Raw genomic sequence first — 13,366 nt, 5'->3', positions numbered from 1 at the left:
ATCATGGGTAAATACTATCATTATCTCCATTTTATAGATGAAGAATTTAAGCAACCTGCCTTTGCTTAAATACCACTAGGAAGCGCTGCTACTAGTACAGTTAAGACTAGAATCCTTTTTGGCCTTACAATGAAACTTGTGTTTTATTTTGTTTAATTAAAGTGAAAATACCAAGTTACTATATTTGCCATAGGAAAAAAAAAAAGTTAATTCTTTTTCCATTCCCTTCACAAGAAGAGTTAAACTTCAAACACTTCCCCAATTTTACATTAAACATTTTCAAATTTCCAGAAAATTTGTAAGAATATTATAAGAAACACCATTATGCCTTCTCCAAGATTTGTCAGTTATTAAAATTTCACATTTGCTTTTGTCTCTATTTATACACATACACATATACTCAAATATACACACATGTGTATGTTTACATACATATTAACTGGAGTCATTTAAGAATTACTAGCAAACACCATTACCCTTTATGTCAAATACTTCAGATTATATCTGCTAAGAAGGACATTACTGGAGTTCTCTGGAGCTCAGTGGGTTAAGGATCCTGCATGGTCATTGCGGTGGCTAAGGTCACTGCTGTAATGTGGGTTCGATCCCTGGCCCAGGAACTTCCATATGCCGTGGACATGGACAAAAAAAAAAGTGGGACACTAAGGATATTATCCTACATAACTGAATATATTTATCACCAGGAAATATTGATATATTGTTATCTATTATATGAGCCGTATCTAATTACCTCCACTACCCCAATAATGAACAAGGACTCCATCAAGGACACACAATGCATTTTATTTCCCTGTCTCTTTAATCATTAATCCAGAACAGTTTCCCAATTTTACTGCCTTTCATTTTCATGGTATTGATATTTTGGAAGAGTCTGTGGTTTTGCTGAATGCCACTTGATAATGGCTTTGTCTGAAGCATCCCCATTATTAGATATGAGTTAAACACTTACAGAAAGAATAGTTCTATTTTTCTTAGTATTTTTGCATGGGGGGAAGGGGCACTTGTACCTCATTAATGATATTTTGATCAGTTGGCTAAAGCAGTATCATCCAAGGCTAGAAGTTGGTTTTGAGTCCTCTCACCTTGGCTTATAACTGGCTGCCTTCTTCCTCTGTCTTCAAATCATCTTCACTCTGTTTTTGTCTGTGTCCAAATTTCCTTTATTCTTCTAAGGTAACCATTCATAGTGGATTCAGGCCCACATAATGACCCAATTTTAACTTAGTTCAAAGACCCTATCTCCAAATTCAGTCCCATTCTGAAGTGCTGTGGTTAGGACTTCAACATATGAATTGGTGGGGGGGGTATGCACTATATAATCCACAACTTATAGGAGATGCAATAGAATTCCTCAAGAATTTCAAAAATTACTTTTGGTGGGAAGGCTTCTCTCAACAAAATGTTAATTCTACAGCTTTGCTGATGAATGGGCAAAAGACCTCCAGTGCAAAGGCTTCCATCACAGTTGCAAAGAACATAAGGAAGACTTTACTCTGGGGTAGGATAATTTAGGTTATTTTACTCCCATGTGTAGCTAACTTCCTCATTCTCTTTTTTCTCTTCTCTACTCATGGTGAATGTCTGAAGTTACCAGGTCCCATCTCTTTTGTTTAACTCTAATGCTTATGTTAACTGTACCACCCCCACACACAAACACACAATAAACACTGACCCACTTTTTGGAGGGGTACTATTCTTCTCAGGTTTTATCTAGGGAAAAAACATCACAGCCAGTCCTTGTGTATACACAAACACAACTGATGCAGCACTTTGCAAATCCTTTACCTAAGGATTCTGCTTGATCTCCAGCCTACTTCTGTCCTTGCTCTAGCTGATTTCAAGCATGTATCCCTCTGAATATCTCATTGAAAAAGACAGCTCTTAACTCTACAGCACCCTTCTCTATACCACTTTCCCAGTCTCTGTTTCTTTAGAACTCCCCAAAACCTCTTTTTTTTTTCTTCTGTCATTTCAGTACAAATTGGGAAGGCAGATGGCTCAGTTAGCTATCTTGATACAGAAGTCATGAACACTATTCCAAGTTCTTACAAATTCCATATTTAATAATGTATTCTGTTTTTTTCCTAGAAACCAACATCAAGCCCTGCCTGAAGGTGAGAGTATTTTCTCTTACAGACAGAATAATATTTCTCATACCTCTCCCCTGTGCTGTGATTTCTGTAGGATGATAAACACTCATTCTGAGATCAAGGCTGTAACCTGATCAGTGTCCTAATGAACTTCTGCTTTTAAAGTTGCTGGACAGGGGAGTTCCTGTCATGGCTCAGCAGTTAACAAACCCAACTAGTATCCATGAGGACGTGGGTTTGGTCTCTGGCCTCACTCAGTTGGTTAAGGATCTGGCAATGCCATGAGCTGCGGTGTAGATTGCAGATGCAGCTCAGATCCCATGTTGCCATGGCTGTGATGTAGACCAGCAACTACAGCTTTGATTTGACCCTTGGCCTGGGTACTTCCATATGCCACCTGTGTGGCCCAAAAAAAAAAAAAAAAAAGTTGCTGGATGGTCTCCTCTTACCTCTTCATCTGCCTGGAAATTCTCTTTTCAAACTCCTAAGTTTTTGCAGTCCTCCAGTTTAGAAACACTTTCTAATGAAGGAACATGTTGTACTTAATTGATAGAACTCTTGATTCCATCCAGGGCTGTCACACAAGATATATTCTTAATCTTATTTGACAGATGAAAACACCAAGATTCAGAGACAAGAAACAAACCTGATGGTAAAGTGGAGAAAGGGTTGTCAACAATTTCTGTTAAACATCCCAAGTATTTGTGTCTGATTGATGTTTCTGAACAAAGACATTAAAGAGAGTCTCTCCCTGATATTCACCTCATTTGGTCTCCTCTACCTGGCCTAACTCCGGTAGTGACTTGAAATAGGATTCAATGAAAGGGATACATGACACAGAACTCTTAAAATAGGAATTTCTGTTGTGACTCAGTGGGTTAAGAACCTCACTAGAATCCCTGAGGATGTGGGTTCGATCCTTGGCCCCACTCAGTGGGTTAAAGGATCCAGCATTGCCGCAAGCTGTGGTGTAGGTCACTCATGTGGCTTGGATCTGGCATTGCTGTGGCTGGGGTGTAGGCCAGCAGCTGCAGCTCTGATTTGACCCCTATTCTGGGAACCTCCATACGCCATGGGTGCGGCCCTAAAAAAGACCAAAAAAAAAAGAAGGAAAAAAGAAAAAGAAAAGAAACTCTTAAAGCAGAAATGAAAAAAAAATGCATATATTAGAAATGAGAGGGGGTGGGGCATAGTTGTCATCATGTGTCCAAGGGTCTCAGTAGTGTCTGTTGGATGGTTTAAATAAGTAATAACACAGTTGTTTCCACAGGTGAATATACATCTCAAAGATGAACATGATTGTGCAAATGGGCCTTTTTTAAAATCCCATAAGTTTGTCAAAATCTCCTCCCCCAACTCCAGCCCCAATAAAGGAGGAGTTGTTCAAAATCTTACTATTTTCATCTTTAAGCTCCACAGTCTTACCAGGAACACAATACCATAGTATATAACTGCAAGAACTCAAAAGCCAAAATAGTAACATGAAACCACAGAATGTCAGAGGATTTCTAATATAAAAAATATACTGAATTCAGGAGTTCCCATCGTGGTGCAGTGGTTAATGAATCCGACTAGGAACCATGAGGTTGCAGGTTCAATCCCTGCCCTTGTTCAGTGGGTTAAGGATCTGGCGTTGCCATGAGCTGTGGTGTAGGTCGCAGACACAGCTCGGATCTTGCTTTGCTCTGGCTCTGGCATAGGCTGGTAGCTACAGCTCCGATTCGACCCCTAGCCTGGGAACCTCCATATGCCATGGGAGTGGCCCAAGAAATGGCAATAAGACAATATATATATATATATATATATATATATATACATACTGAATTCAAAGTCTGGGGGGATTAATGATTGAAAAACTTGGAATTAGATAAAGGTAGACAGATGCCTTCAAAAACAACAGGGAAGGGAAAAAAATATCCCTCCTAAGAATAAAAGAAAGGGTTTTAGGCTATGTCAGGTCCTTAACCTGATGAGCCACAACAGGAACTCTAGGGTTTGCTATTTAAATCCTGAAGATTCCACCTGAGGTCTCAGAAAAGAAAAGAGAGGAATAGAGTAATATCTGGATGATTAACAACAGGGAAAGAGCACAAAGCCTTTACTCCAGAGTCCCAGAGGATGAATTTAAGCAGATAAATAGGAGGTGGAGGAGGAAATACAAACTGAGGCCAGGGGAACTACAAGCAGGAATGGAATCTGAGATGGAAGGAAAGAGAGAAAAGATTATTTGCGATACCTCATTGAAGCCATACAAAGATGTGTTTGAAGAAATTGTAATGGAAATAGAAAAGCATACAATACCAGTACACTGAGAGAAGAACAAAAACACAACAAAACCCCAAACAGCTTTTTGTGGTTTGACTAAAATCTTGGAAATTTTGTGGGAATCATGTGGCCATGGTTTAGTAGTATATTTAAAGACTAGGTAAAAATAAAACATCAGAATAACTATATTCGTGAAGACTTTCTGAAAAGGCAAAGATCTAAAAAACACCTTACCCACCTAAGATACCATGTATATCACATTAACTTTACAGCAGCAATGGACTACTCTAAGATGGTAGTAAATTTGTTTTCATAAATGTGTCAGAAACTGCTAATGGTCCTCCCAAAGAAGCCCTGGAATCTTAGCTGGATATATAGCTGCCCAGGTAACACTATATTTTCCCTGCCTCCCTTGCAGCTAGACACAGCCAGGCAACTAAGCTCTAGCCAATGGGTTATGAGCAAGCACCATGTATGCAGCTTCTGGGTCTTGTTCTTCAAAGTCATTGCTTACCCTCCTGCTATGGTCAGAATGGTGTGTCCCCCCAAAATTCATAGGTTGAATCCTATTTCCAGTGTGATGATTAGAAAGTAGGGCCTTGGAGTTCTCTTAATGGTGCAGTGGTTAACGAATCCAACTAGGAACCATGAGTTTGCAGGTTCCATCCCTGGTCTTGCTCAGTGGGTTAAGGATCCAGCATTGCTGTGAGCTGTGGTGTAGGTTGCAGACGTGGCTCAGATCCTGCACTGCTGTGGCTCTGGCGTTGGCCAGTGGCTACAGCTCCAATTCGACCCCTAGCCTGGGAACCTCCATATGCCATGGGAGCGGACCTAGAAAAGGCAAAAAGACAAAAAAAAAAGAGAGAGAGAGAGAAAGAAAGTAAGGCCTTTAGATGATTAGGTCATGAGGATGGAGCCCTCATGAATAGGTTTAGTGCTTTGTGGCATTTTTTTTATCTTTTATTTTTTAATTGAAGTATAGTTGGTTCACAATATTGTGTTAGTTTCAGATGTACAACAAAATAATTCGGTTGTGTATAGATATTCTTTTTTTTATTTTTTCCGGGTTATGACAAGCTATTGAACATAGTTCCCTGTGCTATATAGTAGGTCCTTGTTGTTCATGTATTTTATTTTATTTTTTTTAATTTAATTTTTTTGATGACTGCGACCTGTAGCTTATGGAAGTTCCCAGGCCAGGGACTGAATCCAAGCTGCCACTGCAACCCACACCACACTCCAGATCCTTTAGCCCACTGCACCAGGCTGGGGAATGAACCTGCACCTCTGCAGCCAGCCAAGCTGCCACCATGGGAACTCCCATCTATTTTATATATGGTAGTGTGTTTCAGTTAATCCCAGTCTCCTAATTTATCCTTCTTCTCACCTTTCCCTTTGGTGACCAGAAGTTTTCTCTGTCTGTGAGTCTGTTTCTGTTTTGTAAGTAAGTTCGTTTGCGTTATTTTGGGGTTAGTACTGTTACAAAAGAGAACCCTACAGCTCCCTGGCCCCTTCTGCCATATGAGCATACAACAGAATGTCTGTGACACAGAAGTAGGCACTCACCCCACTATGCTAGCACCCTTATCTGGGACTTTCAGCCTCCAAATTTCTGCTTATAAGCCACCTACTCTGTGGTAATTTGTTTTAGCAGCTGGAACAGACTAAGATACTTCCCCTTCCTCTTTATTATGGATAAAGAACTTCAATCTAGACATGATGGTCCTGAGCAGTCTTCAACCACACAGACAAAGAGCAATGTCCTAGAGGATGCAGAGTAACAAGATAGAAAGGATTTGGGTCCCTCAGCTACTTTAAAGAGGTAGAAACACCCTCCTATCCCTGATTCACACAGTATTTTAAAAATATCTCAGTTAATCACCATTATTTGATCTCATTTAAATCAGTCAAACAATAATCTGATACAGTAAGCCTATCAGTACTACCTCTTACCATGATTTAACAAATTTTTTCTTCCTTAAGATGGAAATGTGTTCAGTGATTTAAATATCTTAATTATATCAAGACAAAAAGAAATCTGAGGAGTTCATTATCATCATCCATGAGGTAGTATCTCTTTTCTTTTTTTGGCTGCCCCATGACATGTGGAAGTTTCTGGGCTAGAGATCAAACCCATGCCACAGCAGTGACCCAAGCAGTGAGAGTGATTTTTTTCTTTTGGCCACAGCCACAGCACATAGAAGTTCCCTGGATCAAATACAGAGCTATGACCTACGCTGTAGCTATAGCAAAATGGGTCCTTAACCCATTAACCCACCGTACCAGGCCTGGGATCAAACTGGTGCTTCCACGGAGACAAGCCAGATCATTAATCTATTGTGCTGCAGTGGGAATACCAATGAGGTAGTTTTCTGTTGTGAGTGTAGGTATGTGTTTTGCTCAAAGAATAAAGTAAATATTAACAATGGTGAGAAATTAAACATGTGCTAGCAATGGAGGAAAAGGATGGAGATCAAAAATGTGTGCAAGAAACTTTCATTCAATGTAGAAGCAGCATGTGTCAATCAACTCACAAACTTGGATGAGCAAGAAACAGAAGTTTGCTTATTCATCTTTTTAAACTAGACCTGATACTGAACTTATATACTTGAAGACAGGCAGAGCAGATGTTAAATATTGAAATGCTTCATCATCAGTTCAAGTGCATCCCCTCCACTGCCACTGCCACCTGGGCTGTATTCTACAAACCCCCAGCTTTTTTAACATTCCAGCAACTTAAGAGATTTCACAGCAAGAGGCCTCCAGGATTTTTCAGCCAACAGCTGTTCTTATTGGTTGGTACTAGCGTACATATGGTTGCTAAATATTTAATATTACCCTGGCCTTTATTTAAATTTAATTTTAGTTTTAAATGTCCGTTCCACTGAATAGCAAAAACCATGTCAGTTACTTCAAGGTCCTCACCCCTTTTCCCTGGGGTTTTACCTCTATGCCAGAGAAGTTAAGTAGTACAAAGGATAGAAGGATTTGGGGATGAGTGTGGACAGATCCTGCCCTATAAGTTTGGAAAATATTCTTTGGCAATTTTCCACTTAGCTCCAATTTCACTGGCACTTAGCTGTCAACTAGTAGAAAACCCCATCCCAGAAATGTTAACAGTACATTGACCCTGCCTGGCAAAGGTCTTCTATGCCAAGTGAGCACAGTTTAGTAGTTTACAGAACAGCCATTAATAACTCTAAACTTTCGAGTGCCAGGTTCACTCAGGGAGAAAATTAAGAGACTTTTGATGACTTCACACATCATTGGTCACTAAGGTTTGGAACTCAATAGCTGCAAGCGGCAAAACTGAGGCCAATTAAATAAAGAAGCTATAAATAAACTGCCTGGATCCTAACCTCAGAGCTATATGAAGGTCTGTTAGAAAAGGGTGTGGCTGTGGAAAGCAGAGCAGAATCAGCAGGACAGTGATTCAGCAGATGGGTTCTACTGCATAAAGAGACAGGAGGCCGGGGCTCCAATAAGGGGCTTCCGTTGGAAGCGATGATAGGCAGTGTCTGGGGAAGAAACAGGGAAAGAAACATATACTTAAAGAATATAGGACATTGAAGTTCTCACTGTGGCATGGTGGGTTAATGATCTGGCTAGTTCGTGGAGGTGCCTGTACCATCCCCAGCCTGGCATAGTGACTAAAAGGATCCAGCATTACTACAGCTCTGGTATAGGGTCAGCTCTGGCTCAGATTCTATCCTTGGCCTGGCCCATGAACTTCCATATGCCACAGGGGCAGCCCCCCCCCCCCAAAAAAAAGGAATACGGAGGCAAATCTAGATAGCTGAAAATTTCATCAAATAGTACTAAGAGAAATTTTTAAAGACTTAAAGCAGCCTGGACTTGGAGTTTAAATGCAGCATGGCTAGCTTCAGTAAGGAAATAATTAAGGAGGTTACTGCTCAGTTATTCCCTGTCTCTAATCAAGGTAAAGGGAGAAGAAAGGAGATTAAGTTCAAGCAGCAGTGATCTGATGGGGCCTTAGAAATACTTCCTCTGTAATAAGGAGAAGGCTGAATTCTAAATATTTTATAACCACTAAGGATCTTCCTGCTACAGCTCAGAAAGCAAACAGGAGAGGGACTGACCTGGTGCTACTTGGGCTTCCCAAGCACTCTTATTCACTGCAGGGATCTGACTAGCAGAGAAGTGTTTATAAATATTATTACTACATGTGTGCTCCATCTCTTTCAATTATATTAGAAACAGCTGCTATCAAGGAACAACCATGTGGGCCGTTCTGGGGCTGTGATTTTCCAGAATGCACCAATAAATATGACATTTACACAGTGCTTTCAAAGCCTTAGATAAAATGTTTAAATAAAGAGAAGGCTTATTCTCCCATGTTTTTCTTCTCATCCTGGCATCACCTTTGACTCTGGTTATGATCCTCAGGACAGGACTTAAAAACCCAAGGTATATAGAGGCTCTCTCCCTATTTCACCCTATCCTCCCACCCCTTCTACCTCCCAGAGCCCCATAGATTTATTAGGACTGAAATTTGCTTTCAATGATATGCTGACAAATCAGCTGGACACGGGGAGATCTGACCCACAGCTTTGCTGATTTTCGTAGTGTAAATACTTCCACCATGGCTGATTTCAAAGACGGCTGTGTGTAACAAATGGCTTGCAAAATTCCTGAAAATTTCACAGTGGGCTCTCATGAAGCTGGTGTGGATAGACTCATCACACCATTGGTGAAGTGAGTTGACCTAAATCTAGTTCTCAGACCCAAGCAAGAAATAGTCCAAACCTCTGAGCAGTCTTAAGTAAAACTACAATAAAAGTAACAGCTGCCTCTTGGTACTCACTCTTACTGTGCAAAGCTTTGAAGTCCTTTGGGGTAACATTATTGATCTCAGCATAAATTGACAGAACATTGTAAATCAACCATAATAAAAAAATTCTTAAAAGAAGGAAAAAAAAGCATTGTTGAGCTCCACAAGAAACTTATGAAGTCATTATCATTATGCCCAAGAACAAAGGCTTAAAGAAGCTTAATAACCTAAACAAGGTCATGGATATTGGAAGTTACAGAAGCAGAATTCAAACCCAAGTCTATCTCACTCCAAAATCCATGACTTAACCTCTACCTAATCCTGCTTACTTTACAGTATAAAGCACCTGGTGGTCTTCCAAAAGCCCTGCTGCCTCTCTTTAATATGTTACTGCCATTTACCTTTACCTTCATTAGGGTCCCCATCAATTGCTCTCTTCCTCCACATAAATGAATGTTTGCTACTGGAGGGTGGAGCCAGTGTCCCAGGCACGTTTGCATGCCACCAGTGCCCTGTGAGTGCTCTTTCAGCGTTTGCTGGATGAATGGATGGATGGATTCAAATCAAATCTGTGACTCAGCATGATTTGTGTTGCTTAGAAAGCTCTGTTCTTACTTCCCCCCAGGCATCAGAGCCTAAGGGTGGAGGCCTCCTTCTAAGGTTAGAGCTGGAGATAAGATAATGCAATGAGCTTTATGTTAAAGTTCCATCCAAGCAACTATGGAAAACAGTATGGAGGTTCCTCAGAAAACTAAATATAGAACTACCATATGACCCAGCAACGCTACTCCTGGGCATGTATATTCGAACAAAACTTTCTTTCAAAAAGATGCATGTACCCCCATGTTCATTGCAGCACTATTTACAATAGCCAAGACATGGAAACAACCTAAATGTCCATCAACAGATGAATGGATTAAGAAGATATGGTCCATATACACAATAGAATACTACTCAGTCATAAAAAAGAATGAAATAATGCCATTCACAGAAACATGGATCCAACTAGAGATTATCACAGTAAGTAAAATAAGCCAGAAAGAGAAAGACAAATACCATGTGACATCACTTACATGTGGTATCTAAAATATGGTAAAAATGGGGAGTTCCCGTCATAGCACAGTGTTTAATGAATCCAACTAGGAACCACGAGGTTCTGGGTTCGATCCCTGGCCTTACTCAGTGAGCTAAGGATCTGGCATTGCCATGAGCTGTGGTGTAGGTTGCAGACACAACTCAGATCCCACGTTGCTGTGGCTCTGGCTTAGGCTGGTGGCTACAGCTCCGATTAGACCCCTAGCCTGGGAACCTCCATATGCGTGGGAGCAGCCCTGGAAAAGGCAAAAAGACAAAAAAAATATATGGCACGTATGTATCTATCTACACAACAGAAACAGACTCACAGCCAGGGAGAAAAGACTCATGGTTGCCAAGGAGGAAAGAGGAAGGAGTGGGCTGGACTGGGAGTTTGGGGTTAGTAGATGCAAACTATTACATTTAGAAGGGATAAGCAATGAGGTCCTATTGCATAGCACAGGGAACTGCTTCCAGTTTCTTGGAATAGACCATAATGGAAAGTAATATAAGAAAGGGAATGTGTGTGTGCATGTATGTGTGTGTACGAATGACTGGATCACTTTGCTGTACTGAAGGATTTGCACATCATAAATCAACTATAATTTTTTTAAAAAATGAAAAAATAGGAGTTCCCACCATGGCAAAGTGGAAATGAATCCGATTAGGAACCATGATGTTGTGGGTTTGATCCCTGGCCTTGCTCAGTAGGTTAAGGATCCAGCATTGCCATGAGCTGTGGTATAGGTCACAGACGAGGCTCAGATCCATCATTGCTGTGGCTGTGGCATAGGCCGGCGGCTACAGCTCCAATTAGACCCCTAGTCTGGGAACCTCCATATGCCGTGGGTGTGGCCCTAAAAACAAAACAAAACAAAAAGAGAAAAGAAAAAAGAAAAAAATTTATTCCATCCTAAGACATTGCTTACCACCTCCCCCCTGGGTTTAGGTTTATTTTTTAAGAAGAAAAGATAAAAGACTCATTAAGGCAGTATTCCTAGTTCATAGGTGCCCTGGGCTGGTTTTCACCTCCACATATATCTCATACACTCATTAAAATGCAGAACTTTCATATGGTCATTTCATTGCTTTCCTGCCCCCTAAATGATTAAGGATCACCTCTCCAGACTTAAGGCTATAACTAATCACCCTGACTCACAGTTCTTTGACCTATAAAATAGGCTCATAAAAATTACAGCCTGGAAAGCAACATCTGGAGCAGCCCAGAGACAAGGCTGATAAATCATTTTATAAATTCATAAAAACTTGAGCATTTTCAATTGAATAATAATAATCACACTTCAAAAGAATCTCAGCAGGTCCTTTTTAAAATGAGGCATGCTAGAGTTTTTAAGTAGCAGTGTGTAGTAGGGTATTTCTACATATTTGACTTCCTCTCACAATGTGTGAATTAGGCAAATTAACCTGCAGTTCTAAGACCTGTGATACACATCAGATACAAGAGATATTAAGCTTGATGTTGGCTAGAATGTGGATATCTGATTTATTTCATGTCTTCTACACATACTTGGGTGTCAGGTGATAATCCCCTTTTCAGTAGAAACTCCAGGTCTTCTTTTGCTGACCCCAGTGGTCTAAGGTAAGAATTTCAGATATTCCAATTTGCATTCTGGGACATGTCTGGAAATAACTATTAAATTAAACCAGGAGATAGTCTTTCCACATATGCGTATATGACACAGAATTATTTTATCAAATTCCTTCTAAAAGACTATTTTTTATTTGCTTTCCTGAATTAATCACAATGCCTGGCTCAAAGAAAGCCCTCAGCAATATGGTCTGATTGCCTTACTGATCTTTATTTCTGGTAAAACAGCAGCAGAAGGGGACACAGAGCTTCAGTTTTTATTAGCTTAGACTATCTGTTCTTCTGATAGTGAGTTGACTGTATCATCTTCAGATAAAAAGATATGCTATTATTGGGTAACTTGAAACTTAGTCAGATAGAAGAATCTCAATTTACTATGTATTTCAATGTTGATTTTCTGCCCTCATAGAGATATTGAAACAGGATTTTTTCCATCTTAATTTATAAAACTAAGGCTTTCAGAGATGACCTAAGTATTCTTAGACAACACATATCATGTGTCATTTCACAGGGCTCATGATTCAGAACTCTACCCAGTTTTCCAGCCTTAAAGAACAATTTTGAATGTATGATGATAAGCTATTTTTGCTAAGAATGCTTTACTTATTCATTCTTCTGGTCAATTTCATAGTCATTAAATGTTATTAATTTTTCAAATGTTAGAATTATTTTGAGAGAAAAAAAAGAAGCATGGCAGGTGGGCTTCTTAACCTTTGTACAGAATTATTTATGAGGTATCATATTTCCCCCAAAATGAGAAGCTGAAATTTCACATCCTTCAATTGAACACAGTCTAATATGTTTTCCAAGTAGCCATGTCACACGTTACAAAGACTGTAGATTCAATTTGTGGTTTCTATAAAATTAGATTCATATCCATGCAAACTAAATAGCTTAAAACTGTGAGTTCCCATTGTGGCACAGCAGGAACGAATCCAACTATTATCCATGAGGATGCTGGTTCAATCCCTGGTGTCATTCAGTGGGTTAAGGATCCAGCATTACTGTGAGCTGTGGTATAAGTCACAGATGCAGCTCGGATCCAGCACTGCAGTGACAGCCTCCATCTCCAATTTGATCTCTAGATTGGGCACTTCCATAAGCTGCAAGTGTGGCCCTAAAAAGCAAAAAAAAAAAAAGCTTAAAACGCATTTTCCCTTTTTGAGAGTGGGGAGGAGAGATTGCGAAGGTAATAGGGAAGCCACTTCACTGTTGAGTAAGGGTAGAATTAGTTGTCAGGTTAGAAAGTGGTGCTTATAGTAAGCAGAAGAATGGTCTCTCAAAGATGTCCACATCATAATACTTGGAATCTGTGAATATATTATATCACATGGCAAAGAGGAATATTAAAGTTGCAGATGAAATTAATATTGCTAATAAACTCATCTTAAAATAGATGATCCTAAATTACCTGAGCGGGCCTAACATAAATCACAAGGGTCCTTAAGAGTGTAAGAAAGAGACTAAAGAGGAGATTTAGGGGAAAAGATGTGATGATGAAAGTGGAATTAGAGT

This window comes from Phacochoerus africanus, chromosome 2 (genome assembly GCF_016906955.1).
Source record: "Phacochoerus africanus isolate WHEZ1 chromosome 2, ROS_Pafr_v1, whole genome shotgun sequence".
Classification (NCBI taxonomy): Eukaryota; Metazoa; Chordata; class Mammalia; order Artiodactyla; family Suidae; genus Phacochoerus; species Phacochoerus africanus.
Note: the sequence above shows the minus strand (reverse complement) of the source record.